The following is an 18108-nucleotide window of genomic DNA, read 5'->3' as shown; positions in this document are numbered from 1 at the left end:
TGCATTCATATTTATGGCAAAGGTTCAACAATCTATCGTGACCCTTTAAACAAACCCATCAGTGCAGACTAGGCAGGAACTGCTCCCATTTCACACCTCTTCCTCTGCCTGTGCCTGGGGGGCAGGACAAGTAATGACTGCACCGCTCCTTGCTAACAAAGCAACTTTCCCCCTCCACTCCCATCTTTTATTTCCAACTGTTTACCAGTGTGCACTCTTCCACCTCTTTGTCATTTCTCACCTCCACCGGAGTGTGCAGCGAATGTGCAGTTTGCAGTGATGTACCTGTGTCTCTGCATACTCCCAGAAGCCTGTGCTTTCATACGGATGTGTAATTGTTGCATCAGATGTTGGTGGAGATGGTCTGTGGAGAGAGCAAAAACTGGTTAGCCAGGCAGAAGCAAATCAGCTTTGCTCAGCAAATGCATACTGCAGTAAGATACAAGTTATCAGTGTAAGAGAGTGTGTGAGTGTGCATGTGTGAGTGCTTTGATGTCTGTACCAATGTGTTTGCGCTGGGAGAAGGGAGCTGCTGAGTATGTGCTTGCATATATCTGTGTGTGTGTGGATGCGTTGATGAAAGGAAGCATCTAGTGCTCGTGCTGCAGGATTTTTTTTCCTCCCCTTTGTCTGTGGACTGGTGACAATGAGCGGAGGTGAGAGGGCAGCAGTACCAATGCAACACCATTCATCACACATGTCAAACAGCTAGACCAGCTGCTAGGGACAAGCGGCAAAAATTAGCATTTCATCCCTCTCCCTCCCTCTCTCTCTCTCTCTCCCTCTCTCTCTCTGTCTGGCTCAGCCTTTATCTCTCTATATATCTCTGTCATAGCTCCACATTTGATAAATGACTCCGGAAGCCAAATAATTTTCCACCTGTTTGGATGAAAGCATGGTGTTATTGACCAACACTTTCCATTAATTAAGCTTTGTGTCATAAGACAGACTAGCCCAGCTCATTGAATGCAGTTCACTTTAATAAGCCTACTGTCTCCATACTGCTGAGTCTGGGAGGATCAATGGACTTTAATGGCAGAGAGTTGGAATGATAGTGATCATGTTAATGTTGAGAATTTGCCAGGGCAAGGTGGATAATCTCTGTCTTTATGAGGGCTGCAACTGACAATTATGCTCATTGTGCATTAATCTGATGAGTATTTTCTCGGTTATTTGGTTAATCCTTTAGTTTAGTCAGGAGGATATAGTGAAAAATGTCCATTCTAATTTCCCAGAGCCCAATATGCTTTTTATTTGTCCAACCAACAGTCCAAAACCTTAAGATACATGACAGTGAATTTAGAAAAGCAGCAAATCCTTTCATTGGAGAAGCTGGAACAGGAGAATGTTCAACATTTCTACTTGAAAAATTACTAAAATGACTCACTGATTATCAATCATTACCATCAATTTCCTGCTGATTAACAAATCAACAAATTCTTTCAGCTCTGATTATTTAAAAGAAATTAGGTATCTGACTTTACGTGATCTCAATACATTAACCTCTCATCATTTAACATGGCATATATCAAAAGTAAGTAATGAAGCAGAGTGCTAGGAACAACTTATGTTTCAACAACCAACAAGAAAAACAGATTGTTGTGCAACGACAGAGTGCAAAACATTAGCACACACAACAATATTGCGGAAATCTTAATATTTATATCTTACTCTGCAAATCTGAAGATGCATCACACAAAATCTCAAGTATGAAATGTTTCCATCATATCGCTGTTGTTTAATATCAGCTTGCGACTGATGTTCCTATTTCTTGATGCAGTTTGTCTTTGTTTCACACAGTATGTGTGTTATTGTGATCTAGCAATCAAATCATTTTGAACCTGCAGTTCAGACACAGACGATTTGGCCACTTCAGAGCTCTGTTAGTTGTCTTATGTTGTTTTTAGAAATTGCATAACAGAGTGCTGATTAACAGACCTCTTTTGTAGTTGACAAGTGCTGCTAATTGGCAGTTAACCTAATGGGACCTTTTGTAGGAGTGTTTGTGATTAATTTTTATAAGTTTTGTAAATTATTAAAGTTCAAGTCATTTTCCATGAGATGTTAACATTATTCGGCCTGTCATAGATAGACAGATCGATGGACTCTATTGTTTTTATGTGATGGTGACCCTGAGGTTGCCTCTATACAACTCCTCTAGCTTCTCTATTTTTCATCCCACTCTCTTCTCTTCACATTCACCAACATCCTTGCCTGCCTACACTTTCCTTTCTCTCCACTTATCTGCTCTCCTTGAGATCTGCGGTTCGGTTAGGTGTGGAGTAGGAGGGGGCGTTGCATTTCACCTTGCAGTCTTTTCAAAAGGGACTATTCACACGCACTGAGAGCAGGGATGCTCATGAAAGCAGAGAGACTTTATTCAGGAGAAAAGAAAACTCTGTTGGCAGAAATAAACAGTAATTGATTGTCATATATTGTAATGAAATCCAGGGAAGGTAAAAGCTGCATGATTTTACTTCGCTGACTTGAAAAGCATGTGTGAATATATGTATGCTTGTTAGCACCGCACACATTGCCACTCATGTTTGAATTTAAGTACGCTTGTCATACACTGACAGGGTGTACCAGTGTTTCTGGGTACAAAGCTTTAGGTGCAAGACATCCTGTTCCTGTGGGCTTTTAACATGCCATTGGCTGCTTGTGGGATGGCTTGATGAACAATCTCTTAATCAAAGCTTAATTGTTTAGCATGATCCTGAGTGACCTGCTTAATGGAACCCCCCCTTGATTAATGATGTGTGTTAACGAACACAGTGGGAGACACCCCAAAACCTTGTCTGACTCTGGTTAATTAAAGACTGGGTCCGACAGTATTTGCGACTGGATTCTGCCATAGAAAGCAATGAGGCAAATGTAAAAACAGAAATCCAGTCAGTAACGAATGTTTGTCTTGTAGCTGTAAGGCAAAACTCTAGTCAAAGAAGGTTTTGTAGCATATTATGTTATCTTCATTCCGACTGCTGCAGAGGTTTTTGTATGTAAGTCACCAGAAACAAGAGATCATATCTGTCCTGTAGTGTATATCCAGAAGAATCAAAGTGAACATAAAAAGATAAATTCAGGAATGTTTTCTCTGAATATAAGCCCAAAAGACACGTGTTCCTCTGTGTGTCCTTCAAATCTTGTCCACGAAAAAGAAGCATTTCTGATCCCACGCTCTGCCTTCTGCTTGAAAACTGCACCAAAGAAAAAGAAGCAGCTTTGCCAAGGCCAGCTTTTGTCTCTGCTTGTATGAAGTAGGAAATATGCAAAACCATTCCTTACTGTCATTCACATACACACACACACACACACACTCACACACACACATACACGTGGATGAAGCACAAGACTGAGAAATATATTTTTTTTATCAACCTAACTATGGAAGCTTGCTTATGTTTTTTCACACAGTGGCATTTCAACACGTGTGATCAGCAGAGCTTTGCAGATAGAAGTCTGTGCCAAGGACTTGCGCTGAAAATCTGCCCTCCTCTTTGAATGTTACAAGGCTGTGTCTGTTTTCAATGGCGCTGCCGAATAATACGCTCATTTATTTATACAATAAACTTCAGAATAATAAACGGACTTAATCCAATCAGAGCCGGAGTGTGCTGCACACGCATACAGAGCCCAACACAATGTTAGATGTGACAGGACTAATTCACTGAATGCTTTTTGTACTGTAACATTTTATGTCCTGCAGCAAAAACAGAGCACATTGGTGAAGGAAAAAACGTTGGTCTTCTCTTGCTGATAAAGGTTTCTCTTCTTCTTCACCTGCTGCTGCTGCATGTTCCTTTGTGGTGATGTGTCCACTGCTGGTTTCCAAGCATGAATGTCACCACTCTCTGAGGCATAATCAGTTAATCACCCCCAGACGAGCAAGGTCACTGTAGACACATGCTGCCCCACCACTTATCTTTTGCAGCTCAGGCCACACAGGAAAACGGAGAGGGGTTTGAAATGGAAAGGAGGTGGAGGAAAGGATAATGCAGGAGATTAGGTTAAAGTGATATTTCATATTATCCTGCATCTATAATCTGTTGTGGAGTAATTATTCAAAAAGGTTTGTATCAGAGATATTATATTGGATGCAAATTTGATCACAGTTCGACCCGTTTTGACTGTCGTGACTTTGCAGTTTTTTGGTGCTTTCGACAAAACTCGTAATGTCACCTGCTCACCGCTACCTTCTCAAAATTCCTCCTTTTCTCCTCCTTTTTCCACTCATTACTTTGGTCATGGACAATAGCAGATGGTGCAGCTGCCAGTTTAATTGTCTTTATTAGTGAGGCATCTGCTTTCTGCTTTTTTAATCCAGAACACTGTGGCATCATCCAGGCGGTTGAAGCCGTGTTTGTGAAATTGCAAAATAAACAGGGACAAATAAAAAGACTGTTTCTTGATCAGACTGTAGTAATGCCGCCCCTGTATCTCTCAGCAAATTATAGGAAGAGTATATAACCTCTCAGCTCACACCTCGGCTCATGTTGCGCCAATAAAAAACATTACTAAAATAATATTAAACATTATTTTGTGACTATGTTTTCATCTTGCCATCTGCCTCGCATGTGTTGCTCATACCCGGAAGTCTGTAAATGAGAGAAAAAGAAACCCTATTGCTGTGTTCAGTTATTTTCTTTAGCTGGTGAGATGTGTTGTACCGAGCTGAGGGTAAGGGAGAAGACGGCATAGGCTCTGACAATCCTTTCCGCCTTGGATCTGCAACAACAAAGCAGCTGAGGGAAAATGTCATCCGCGCATCATCCCTGACGGCCCGGCATGAATGAATAATTACTCTACTTTGACTCAGGTCAGGAAAAAGAAGGTAAAGAAACCTCTAACCCTCTTACCTTGAAACCCTTTCAGATGGGAAACCCTGCATCATGACATGTGATAAGACGCTGACACTGAGGGGGCTGTGACATGCCGAGATCCTTCAGAAATAAAAAGATTTTTCTTGTGGCAAAACGCTCAGGGAAATGAAATGATTCACCCCAGCAGCTCAGTACGTGCTCTTCCTCAAGAAGATGAGACATGGGGTTCAACATCGGAGGATTGGTTGGCTGTGTTGAGCTAACTGCAGTCATGTCAGGAAGGAAGCAACGCTTTAGAAATGCATCATTGTCACCATTATGCTTAATAATTTGAATGACATCTCAGTGCATGACTCAAAGGCACTTGTATGGGGGTTGGCGGGGTTATTAGAAATGACTCCCCCAATGATGCGTGTCACTGAAGCAGCAAATTAACATGAGGAGATGGAGGCATGTTAAAAGCGGCAGAGAAAGGGAGGGAAGAGCTGAGATGGAGGGAAGAGGGAGAGGTGTGAGGGGGAACAGGGAGAGATGCGGAGAAAGATGTTGCTATTTCCACCCTCTTTGTTAGCTGAGACGCTCTGGTTGTGGTGTTCCAGCTCCTGCTCTGTTAAAGCTTTTTTTTTTTTTTTTTTTTTTGAACACCAGGTGCTCCTATTGTGATAAATGATTCTCAACTGTGCCGAACAATGGCGGAGGCACCCAGACATATCCCTCATCAAAAAGTTCCACAGCTCCTCTTCCACAAACTACACAATAAGCACACTGGATCTGGATTGTGCCGGCGGTTGTTTGTCTTGCCACCGCACAAGACTGAAGGCTATTTTTGCTTCCTGTTTACGGTGTTACTCTTATGGGAGCTGACAGTCCCCTGGAAGATACTACTGGAGAATTTCTCTGCCTGTTGACTGGCCAGTTTCTTGTCCATCGCCCCTCTATATCTAAATATCCTGCTCCTCCTCTTCCTCTCTACCACTCATTTTACATCATGTTCCCTCCTTTCTACTCTTTGTTTTCCTGTCTCCCGTCTCTGACAGTAGACAAGTCTTGATACATGTACAGTGCCTCAACCTTTTTCCGCCCAGTAATTTATGCTGTCAGGGGTTTTCCTCTGTTTGGATGGCCAGGCTTTCATGTGTGTGCAGAGCAGTATCTTGGGGTGTTGACACGTTCCTCTGTGTTCAGCATGAAACAGACTGTAGCAGGTAATTGATGGGGGTTTACTGCCACAGGCACGCAGCACAAAGTGGGAGGAAGCCCACCAGTTTTTAACCCCACCAATTAGATTAGCAAAAGGCTGGAAACAGAGAGGTGAGATCAGCAAAGTGTTGCCACTATGAGCTCATAATTATTTAGACTAGTGTGCAACTGAAACATCAGCATGGCCCACACAGGCTTATTACAGAATGTCTGCACTCAGTTCACCTGACTAAAACACATGCAGTCTAATACAACAGCCCTGCAGTAAATCCTGCTGTTATAATACTCAGTTTTTGTCATCCACATCATTTATATCAATGAGTAGACTGGATATTAAAAACAAATTTTAGTATCACACCTGTGTATGCATATTAACTGGATATTTTGTGCACTGTAAATTCTCATAACTGTCGTGACTTACATATATTAGTTAACTTTACTCGGTTATCAACAATATGCACATCTTAGTGGTTTCTATGAAATTACAGTTAATTGCAGGGTAAAAAAAACGATTTACTTATTGTTTTGAATGACGATAACTTTATCATCACTCAAAACAATAAGTAGCAACAAAGGCTGAGGTGTGAGCGTGCGCAGAAGCCAAAATTCAGTCTCCTGCTCAGGACAGGGTGGATTGATGTGGACTCAGTGTAGAAGCTGAAGAAAGAAAGAAAGAGAGACGGCTTGGATTTTGACCATTTCATGAAGTCTCATTTTGTCTTTTGAAGAATAATAAGGTAAGTTATAAGGGAAGCGATAATTGTGTGTGAATTTGTGTTTCTGACTGTTGCTATAGAGCTAACGCTAGCTGACTTAGCTAACAGGCACTGCACAATATTCGATTGGTTGAACTTATTCAGGCATGTTTTGGCGGTTTCTCACCACCGTCCCTGGATCGCCTGACAACCTATTTTAATTGTTCCGAAATTAAAGTTAAAAGTCCAAAATTTGAAATGGTACAGCTGGTTTTCTGTTTTTCTCGCGTTGACATAGTAAATACATTTTGGTGGCAGGTTGGAAATTTATAACATGGAAATTCCGAGTTAGAAGTAAATGCAGCATGAACGGGGTTTGCTGCAGAGGCAACATTAAATTAGGCTTGTTGTAATGTACGGTTTGCAGCCACGTTGGTTGGATAATTAAGTGACATATTTAACTGTACTGCCTGTTTTCCGTTTTCAAACATTGTTTGTAAAGCCAAAAACTGTTGTCTCTGGAAAACTGTGTTGAAAGTTGGCAAGAGGCTGCAGCAACAGTAAGTTAACTTTAGTGTTTCCCATTAATTAACGTTACGTTGCCCAGACTGTTTGTCTCGCCTCATTTTCATAATGAGCCGAAAATATTTTTACACTTCTCATAATAACATAGAGAGGTGACTGCAGACCAGGACACGCAACCGGTAAGTTAGCTTCTGCAGAGGAGGCTATGCTAGTGCTAACATTAGCATTAACAGGCCTGTTGTCTGGCCTGGGGCTACGGCTACCTGGAGTGCCCGACACGTCTAACGTAGTCCTCGCCGAAAAAGCAGCTCTTCTCTGACACATCTCTCTAGTAGAGACATCCTTTCTATGGCTTGCCATAATAGCAGAGTGTAGAAGAGGAGAGAGCGTAAACAGCGGTTATTGATCTCAGGAAAGTAGGGAGCAGCGTCTAGTGGTGAGGTACTTTTCAGATTAACATTTGACATGAATTAAGATGAGCTTGTAAATTACGCTGCATTATATTAAACCAGCGGTTCTAAATCAGTGTATAACCTTTGTTGTCTCTTTATCATGTTTCAGATCTCTGTGACTCTCTCGCTCCTCTAAACTTTGTTTAAAATACATAAAACCCAAAAGAGATATAACTCCCAATATTTCACAAAAACGCAAAGATAACAGAATTGTTATGGAAAATGAATCCAAATGTATGTATCAGAATTCAGTTTTTTCTTCTTTCCTCCACAAATTATGATCTCACAGTCACTCAGATTTATCTTGTGACGCTTATGAAGTCCTGAAGATCAAATAATGAAAATAAAATGCTGCTTATGCACTGATTCATCAGTATGAATAATGTACTTTATTAAACATAATTAATATAGTCACAAACTGTACAAGTACTTTTCATTCTTTATGTATTTAGCTGTTAAAACTTAAATAGGATTTATTATATCTAAATTTTGCTCTCAAAGTGCACCAGCTGGATGCATTTAAGTTTAAAATGTAGCCTACAAAATTTTCTTCCAGGAGAACCTGACCCCAGGCCTCTCAAGGGGGTTTGAGGTCAACCCACCACAGTCTCATAAAATTCTGTGGGAAACAGTGTTAGGTTTACTTACACCAAATTAAAATGTTAAATTTCACATTTTGTCTTGTAGTAATTGTTCTTTGCTGTGTTGGCACACTACTGCTAAATTAATACAAAGGAAATGCTGCTTTTGAATTGTTTTTATGACTGAGGCCTCAAATATATATTTATATAAATGCATTTACATTTATATCAAAAACAAGTATTTTCCTGTAATGCCTGTAAAGCTTGCACACATAAATGAATGTGTCTCTAATATACAAACCACAACACTAAGTGGAACCTACTTTTAACTAAAAAATTCTTTATCCTTTTCAGAAGAAGTGCTTGCGGCAACTGCCTGAGGACTCTTCACCGAACAGCTGCTTTATCAACGTGGGACTCAGTACACTGGAGGTGAGAAGCCAGTAGCCTATATACCTCATTTGTGTGTGGTAATTGTAATGTTGGGTTGGCAACCTGAAGAAGTATTTCAGTTGTGGACATTGTGGTAACTCTTGTGAAACCTTGTTGAGTTCTGGCACTTGCTCCAGCCAGATGCAGGCCTTTGATCACAACTGGCTGGTATTGTTAATAGTGTACATTATGAACCTTTGTGCGTCCTGCCAACATCCAAGCATCCTCTGGTCACGATCACAGTGTTGTTGGTAGAACTGTGCTCAGTAGTGTGTGTTTAGTTTGAGCCAAAGTGGCTACACTGAGGCCTGGCTAGGGACCTGCTCAGGGCCACACCAGAAGCTAGCCTGATTCCAGAGACCAGTTGGATCATATCCTCACCTGTCACTAGTGTCTGACCTCAGCTTGGTTTGTCTTTAGTTTATACAGTGTTGTCGTTTTCACTTGGTATTTTAGATTCATGGTGTGTTCACATTCTGTATTTTTATAAACAGCTTATTCACTGTCCTATTGGTCATAGCCAGCACCTCCCTAAACTCCTTTGAGCTGAAAATGTCTTTTGGTTTCACTTTCAACATGCTTTTTGAGCTCCCAAGCAAAACAGTGTTTTTTTGCCTTAGCACTGTTGCTGTACAGAGCAGTGTCTGGTCCCATATTCAACCTACAGGATGACACACTGGCAGTGCTATGACAAAAAATAGTTCTGCTCATGTGAGCTAGGCTAGTAGCATCACACATACGATGAAGCAGCCATACAGCTAACTCTGTGTCACTGGGTTGCACTGCGGAGCTTAACAGTGTGCCCGCTTGCCATACTGCATTTGTGTATTTGCACAAAATTGAATGTGAGGAAGACGTCAATACTTCATTTCTTTCATGTGCTTAACTGGACTGTTTTAGACAATTGATCATTCCTATCAACATTTCCCTGTTGTAATGTTTTTGTTTGGTTTATACAGGATTCTGATAGTGATGAGGCCTGGGCACAATTATCTGTTGGGGTGCTGACTGTCATCAGTGAAGGTGTGCCTCTCTCTCCAAATCATCTCCACCTTGATCAAGTGTCTACTGCCGTCATCGATGAGGGAGGTATTGTAATGGACGATCTCCAGAACCTACCTCAAGCACTTTTCCCCTTGTTTTGGCTGTCATATGCTTTACACTTGAACTACCCTAAAGCCATGAAAAACACTTTCAGCTTCATTCAAAGAGTGATGCTTGTTATTTTTTAGTTCTACCTGTTGGTATGGGCTTTGGCTTATGGTGTACAGAAGCCAGTATTTGCCATGACAATAGCTGCACACAGTCTCTTAAAATTGTTTTAAACCAGCACTATGCGATTTTAAATTGGCAGAATGTGTTAATAGACCTGAAAACTAAAGTGTGCTTTGTGACCTTTTGAGATAAACCTTTTGAGTAATGAGATAAACCAATTCAAAATTGTGCAGACCAACCCTGTTTTCAGCCCTTTGTGCCTCTTCTACAAAGTTTCCATTTTTTTCTGTTCTGAAATGGTTCTCATAAAGGATGTTCAGTAATTAAAACTGTATTGTTGGTGTGAATCACAATTTCAAAGTAGCAGTTGCAAAAAAAATCATAATTGAACTTTGAACTGTCATTACCTTGATTCATTATGTGTAACTGTAAATGAGACTGTTTGAGAAGAATGGAACCTGTTTTTCATTAATGTATAAAGGATGTTTTAAGTTACACAAGTTACAGTTAGTCTGTATTTTTAAGGCAATCAGTTTGCATGCTTTTTATGTAAGGTTAACTAATAAGAATTTACAGTGATATACTCCATTTGTAGTGTGGAACAGTTGTCTTAGTCTGTTTATTAGTGCTGCATCGATTCATTGATTAGTCGATCGACAAAAAATGAATTGGCAACTATTTTGATTATTGAATAATTGTTTTAGTAATTTCTTAAAGCAAAAATGCCAAACATTTGCTGGTTGCAGCTTCCCAAATGTGATGAATTGAAACTTTTATGTGTTTATACATGATAATAAACTGAATAACTTCGATTTTGGACTGTGGATCAGACAAACTGATATTTGAAGACGTCATGTTGGGCTCTAAGACATTATGACAGGAATTTTCACAATTTTCTGGCATTTTACAGAAAAAATGGTTGATTGATTTATCAAGAAAATGATTGGCACATTAATCTATAATGAAAATAATCGTTAGTTGTAGCCCTACTGTTTATGTTGTTTGTATTATTGTCTGAGCCCTTCAGGGACCTCTCGTTTATGTCAGCGTTGAATAAGTTGAAAAATGAACCTTCCAGCAAAAGATGTCATCTTATACAGTGGGGAAATGTGACGGGCATTTTTCTAACGCTGTAGCAATTAGTCAATTAATCAGTTGACAGAAAATGAATCTACTATTTTGATAATCAATTAATCAATTTCAGTCTTTTTGAGAAAAAAAACACTATTATTCTCTGGTTCCAGCTTCTTAAATGTGAATATTTTATGGTTTTAGTCTTCTATGTCTATATCTTTAGGTTGTTGACTGTTGATGGGACAAAACAAAACATTTTAGGTTGCATCTTGGGCTTTGGGAAACTGATCAACATTTTTCACCATTTTCTGGCATTGTAAGGACCAAATGATTAATCGATTGATCAAAACAATAATCAGTCAGCAGCCCCACATTTTTTCAACATTTTCTGGAATTTTATAGACTAACTTGTTAAGCAAATAAATAGTAACTGACAGATACTGAAAATAATTTGAGTATAATATGAATAATCATTTAGCTGCAGCTAATTTCAAGCACCATGTTACCTGAAACTTGTTTACCTTGAACCTGCTGTCAGTGTGTGAAAGAGCTTGTGTGTTAGCAAAACACCCATATGTTTCTAAAGACATCAGTTCCCCTACACCTACTTGTCCTCAGAGTAAAACCTCTTCCCATCCGTCCTCACTACCCAGCCACACAAGGGTCCTGTTCAGTATTCAGCCAGGCATACTGGCCCGGATTCTGCCGAAATGATAAAACCCCATTTATCAGCTAGAAGCATCCGCAGACTGCAGATATAACCAGTCTCTACGCTTTCGATGCCAGGGTCACACCAGTGTGATTCTGGCTGGCTTACTGAACCCCCAGTGGTTACCCGCTCAAGCTCAAGATTTCATTACCAAGTGGTGTTACTTGCTAATGAATTTGTCTCTAATCATGTTATTTGTAAGTGTCTCACACAACTTTGGGTAAAACATGCTACAGTTCTCCCAACAGAAACAGAAATAAAATGTCTCTCTGTGGGATATATTTTTGCAGAAAACAAGTCTGCAATCCATATTTTTTGTGGTTGATTTGGCAGTTTATTTCAGAGGCATCTAATAGGAATCCTAATTGGAACAGTTTTGAAACAGTTGAGTGATGAAAACCATTTGGATTTTATTTTCATTATTTATTCATTCCCATTTAAAGCAGCCAAAGACACGGTTGTAAACTTAAGGTTTTCCCCCTTCCTCCCAGTTGATGGTAGGCTTCATGTACTAGCTCCCATCTCGGAGTTGATTACTGGTCCTGTTAACATTCGATCATAAACGTTACACGTATGTAATAAAGCTTTTTGAAAATGTGCAGCAGCAGCATTGTTCTAATCGCTTTGCAAATATTGCCTCAGAGGAATAAAAATCGCATCATGCTTAGATCCAATTTGTGCTACACTCACCAATTACTTTCACGGTCCACTTCCCGTCTAATACAGAAAGGCCAGATTATCCGCTGGATGTCTGGGTGCTGCACACCCTAATTACACACACAAATTGGAAAAACACAACTTGTGACAAAAAATGTAGCATGTGATTTGTCCTCTTTCCAAGAAAAATATTTGCACTAATTTACTTCGACTGCCCTCAAGGAGATAACTGGCCTCTGAGAAACGGAAGGCCTACTTATGTAAAATGTGAAGAGTTTTTGATCTTTGTATTGGCCTTGTAATCAGATAAAGCAGTAGCATGGATGTACTGTGTCTAATTGGGTTGATGTATAATTAATCTAAACAGTAGTACTAGCGTAGTTCATTACATGACTGATTAAGAGGATATACAGAGGAAAAGACAGAACATTAGGTTATCAAATATAGTGTAGTGCTTTGAAGCGCTGTGTAAATCTACAAAGACTGAAAGCTTGAGCAGACTTTTAAAAAGGCACCATAACCCAGTGTAAACTAACCACTGCACTTCGCTTATAGCTTGTTTTACTCTTTATTGCTGCCACACAAGCTCACTGCAGTTTCGCTCTTTCTGCTTGCTGCACAAATCTCATGCCTGGACAAACAGAGGACAGTCAGGAAGTCAGGGCCAATTGTGGTGTAACTGAGGAGAGAACCAGTAGCGTTGAGTACAACATTAATGCATGTGAACTTGAGAGTCACATCCAATGGGTGCTTTGCTCCTAACGCTGAGTCTCGCTGAGGGACAAGTCCAACCTACAGTACAGTAGCTGAAATTGACACTAGGGATTTGCTGAGAGGTTTGGAGGTCTTCCATTTAAGTATTATGATGAGCACATTAAAAGTTTTCAAATGGGTATTGCTTGTCTTTTCTATTCAAATCCCACTAAAGCAACTTTGGTCTCCTGTTAATGATTGTTTTCAGTATCCATGAATCAGTTTTTCTTTTTCAATTAATCAGCTAATCATTTAGTCAATAAACTCTGAGATGATGGTGAAAATGGCCATCATGATTTCCACAGCCAAGATGATGTCTTTGGTCCTCAGTTGCTTGTTTTGACCAACATTCCTAAACTCAATTTGCAATGATATAAAAGAAAGGAAATTATCACATTTAAAGAGTTGAAACCAGAAAATGCATGATGTTTTTGCTTGGTAAATGAGTTATACAATTATTAAAACTGCTTCAGATTAATTTTGGAGTAGATGGACTAATAATACATAATTTTAGCACTAAAAACATAGGCTATATATCCTTTTTTAAAATAATACCGCAGATGATCAAGGCAGAGTCAATAATCCTAGATGAAGCTTGTCAAAGTAATTTCTCAAGACTTTATGACAAGCTTTCTATTTTAAGCAATTGAGTTCACATCTGCAAACTCAAAAGCAAACTCATGACGCTGTGATGTAGTCACAAAGAGCTCAAGGCTGCAGGTACGACTGAGCAAGTCAGTGAGCTAGTAGAGACAGAGAGAGAGAGAGAGCAGCACTCCTCAGCCATCCAGGAGATAGATGCGTCCTGCCACTGTATAAATTGGCTGTCGGAAACATTGTGCGAGGAAAAGTGGCAATTGGTGGGAATTTAAAGGCAGAGTGACAATGATAGAGAGATGAAAAAAGGGAGAAGATAGGGCGAGGGTCAAAAGGGAAGAGGGAGTGAGGGTGAAGGCCAAGGTCAGTGTTAAATGTCTCATAAAGGGCTGGAGATTGGGAGATGACTGTTTCAGAAGAAAAGACCCGTAGAGACAGGACAACAAATGAAGATAAAGATGGGTTACTTTCAATTATGGACAGAGAACACCACACATAGCATGGTTATCTTGTTTCTATTAGAGAATAACTCTACAGTACGGTGAACTTCAGACAGTTATTATTGCAACAACCGAGATCGTTATCGTTTTCATTATTACTACATTATTGTTTTAAGTGCCTGTATGCTTCAGTTGTACAGCATATCTCCAGTGAACTACAACGCACTACATTACAGCCACCTAGGAGCTGAACAGTGACTGGCTTGAATTCAGAACAATACAGGAAAGGGCCATGCTGTAGAATAGCAATTATTCAAAGGATCTGGCAGCTCTGATAAAATGAATGGAACCTTATGACTTGGCAAACTAGCTTCATGGTTAATGCAGGACTTCCTGGATGGAGCTGGAAGTTATTGGAGGTCTGGTCCCCCTGCGGGATAGTAAAGTGATTTGGCCATACTCTGCAGATGTCTGCCATATAGAGGAAGAGATAGTGGCTGTCTGCTGGAGGATGGATGAGATGAGGAAATGAGAGAGGCATAGACCAGGGATCGGCCCATGACTAGGATGCCAATGATGTTATCAAAGGAGCAGTGCCAAGAAAAGTGAGTAGAAGAAAGACGCAATGGTTGCATCCCTGTTTCTGCAAGATCTTAACTCGACCATTTCAGAGGATCACCTACTATAGACAGAAGATAAATCAGCATCCCTATAATTGCCTGAACCTTTAACCTGGAGGCAGGAAGTGATCACATGACCCCGGGAGGTCTAATGTTTGGCCTCTATCATAGAACAGCATCAACTATTGACACACTGCAGTAATGGCCTACCTTAGGGCTGGTAGCTTCACGCAGAGTAATGATGACCCATGCTCGCCTGCAAGCCACTGCTTTTCTTCTCATCGATGCAATTACTGCACTGAGGCATGGCTGGCTGAAAGCCCCCATAGCAAGGAAGAAGATCACAATTCCCTGCTGTTCATCTTACCACAAGTAAAGAAGAAAATACCTCCAAGATCTACAGTGACTCTGTGCAAAGTGTGAAGCTAATGGGTTAATCTGTATCAGTATAATATTGAAATGGATATAGGGAATGCTCTGTGCACAGGTTGTCGCGATGCATTAATTATTGTTGACGCTCATACGCATGTTTAGCCCGCACCAGTGAAAAATGAGATGACAAAAGAGGTAATTTCCTCTTTCTCTCAAGATGGTGTGTAATTGTGTGAGCTACAGTGAGGGGGGAAACTGGCAGGGGAGGGTCTGTCTGAGGCTTCTCCCTCCCCATTCCTTCTGACAAAGACTTTAATTCACTGTAATTATACAGATGGATTGAAATATACAGCAAGACAGGGAATCACTCCAATTATGCAGAGTTGATTAAAACTTGGACCCCATGCCAGGGTGCTGCAGGAGCATGGGAGGAGTCAAGATGTGCACCATAGAAACACGAAACACCATAAGACCCGTTAACATCTGCACCACGAGGACCAAAACGCATAAGAGGATTTCTGTGTCTCTAAGCTGTGAAGTAACAATGTACAGTTTGATGGTCTACTGCAAAAGGAAGGGTTTCTGTTCTTGACAGAAGGCAAACTCCTCGAGTTGAAATCTCATCGCCTCCTAATGAAGATGGATCAATGCTATTCATTTACTGACAACCACACACAGTGTACAGCGCAGCCCATCTCCTGTGTTGTCACTGCATATAGCTACAGCATTTACGCACAGTGGTGGGGATAAGTCCTTGGCATCTGGAGACCATGGTCAGTGGAGGAGAACGAGGAAGAGACAAAGGGAGGGAGAGGAAAAAAAACGAGAGATGGAGAATAAAAGAGAAACGGACACAGAGACAAAGAGAATGAGAGGTAGAGAGAAAAAGATGGCAAATAGGGAGGAACGGAGTGAAAAGGGCAAGACATTTGTCACCCTCTCCTACAGGACCTTAGGAAGAAAGAACAATATCATTAATCTCCTGACATTTCAATATTGTATTAACCTTTCTAGTGGAATTCTCTGGGCTCATTAGTCTTTTTTGAGGGGGAGAAAAATAATAATCGATAGAACAAGCTCTGAACACGATCTAGAAATATACTGCAGTCAAATAACATACAACCTCAAGCCAGTCATATGATGTCCTGTCTTTAGACATCGCTCCCTTTATCTACTTTAAATGAATCTTAAAATACAAACATTTCAAACAAAAAGATAAATGGAGGTGAAAGGGTGTAGCTGCTGCTTTCAAGTAGGTCACTGTCATAAAAGAGAAAAATGTCTGTGCTGTACAACAACAGCTTAAGATGGCAACACAAGCACATCAGCCATCTTATGTGAAGAGAAAAAAGCCCCAAGGCCACACAAAGCGTGATGAACCCATGTCTCATCTTCCCCACTTAGTCAGTCAGCAGCCTGTCAGCAACAGAAATATAGAGAGAAAAAGAGAGGAGAGAGTAAAATGGAGGCAGAACCCAAAGGTGCCCACACCCTTTAAACTCCACCGCCTCCCTGCAACACCTCCACGGTCCACTCACCCATAGCATCACCTTCCATCTATCAATGCCTGAGGAACACCCGCCATTCAAATCACCACCATTCCCCAGGTCATTTGACTAAGAAAACACCCTAATTTATCCCCATTATGTACCCTCGCGGAACATTAAAGCGCCATGCGGACCTTTGTCTGTCGTCATTTACATTTAGCCTCCATGATTGGTTTTGTCAGTGTTTTTGCCCGACGTGTTTGGCAAAGCTGTTATGAAAACATGCCGCTTTTGAATTGTGTGATTGTATGTTTGCATTGGGCATTCCTAACCTCGGGGGGAGGAGTCACACGGGTTCAAGGGTTATTTCAATACTGTCATTATGGGTATACCTAACACCTTGACTGAGGCAAGAGCAGTCTAATGGATTTCTTTGAATTCTCGTAGGAAAATGAGTGGATGGCAGATTCACACACCAACACTCTGTTTCTCTGTGTATCAGGGGGGCTTTTAAATAGTGTTATTTTTCTAATTTAGCAGAAATCAATCAATATTTGTAATAGAAGCAATGGTGTATTGGTCAGTAGTCTGATTAAAAATGGTGTAGATAAAATAACAAACACTTGAAAACGGACTCTGAAGTAGATTTGGGCGATGTTACGATTGCCAGTATACTGTGAAATAATAGGCATTTGTCAACTGATAGAGACATTGTTTTAATATCTCTGAGGCCATTGCAGCTAATATTGCAACTCAATCAGCAGGACTTCTTAGTGGCAGTATTAGATTTAGAGGGTTTTTGCATCAATGGGATGAAACACCTTGTTATTCAGTTTACTGCTGTAGCCAAAAATGGACCAGCTGTTTTTTTTGTTTCTCCATGGTTTCTTAATTACATTTTCAGAACGGTCATAATATTATTGCTGACATGATTAGTCAATTAATTTAATTAGTTTACTGAAAGACAATTTATCACCAACAGTTTTGATAACATGGAGTCATTCATTAAGCAGAAATGCTAAATATTTACTCACTGTTTGGTTTCAGTTTCTCAAATTTGAGGATTTGCTGCATTTCTCAGCTCAGTTTCATCGTTAACTGAACACTGCTCCTTTTGGACTGAGAAGATTACACCTTGGGCTGGGAAATTAGAATGAACAGTTTCCATAAATTGTGTATATACACTATATACATTTTATAGATTATTAATCAATTATTCATTATTTGAAGAAAATTAAGAAATTATAGAACACTAGATTGTTGCAGCCCTACACAATATGTCGCAATTTGAAATCACATTACCTTATAGCAGATTGTATACATGTTGCCCACCCCCCACTAAGGTAACCAAAGCAAACACATCCATGACAGTGGGTCATATATATTGGATGGTGGCATGCCAATTAACAGTACTTGTCCACCTGCTACAGAATAAACTGTTCAATATGTGTGTATGCTTATTAGTTTCGGTTCAATGCA

At 40.2% G+C, this 18108-nt stretch overlaps 1 long non-coding RNA gene across 1 annotated transcript; it reads left to right on the top strand.

The window, feature by feature from the left end:
* Positions 1–6595: 6595 nt before the first annotated feature.
* LOC137186310 (uncharacterized) lies at positions 6596–10732 on the top strand. Its single transcript, XR_010928997.1, has 3 exons — positions 6596–6757; positions 8628–8705; positions 9665–10732. It is a non-coding gene; the product is annotated as an uncharacterized lncRNA (long non-coding RNA).
* The last annotated feature ends 7376 nt before the right edge of the window (positions 10733–18108 follow it).

Source organism: Thunnus thynnus, chromosome 7 (genome assembly GCF_963924715.1).
Source record: "Thunnus thynnus chromosome 7, fThuThy2.1, whole genome shotgun sequence".
In the NCBI taxonomy this organism is placed as follows: Eukaryota; Metazoa; Chordata; class Actinopteri; order Scombriformes; family Scombridae; genus Thunnus; species Thunnus thynnus.
This window is presented reverse-complemented; position numbering and strand designations above follow the sequence as displayed.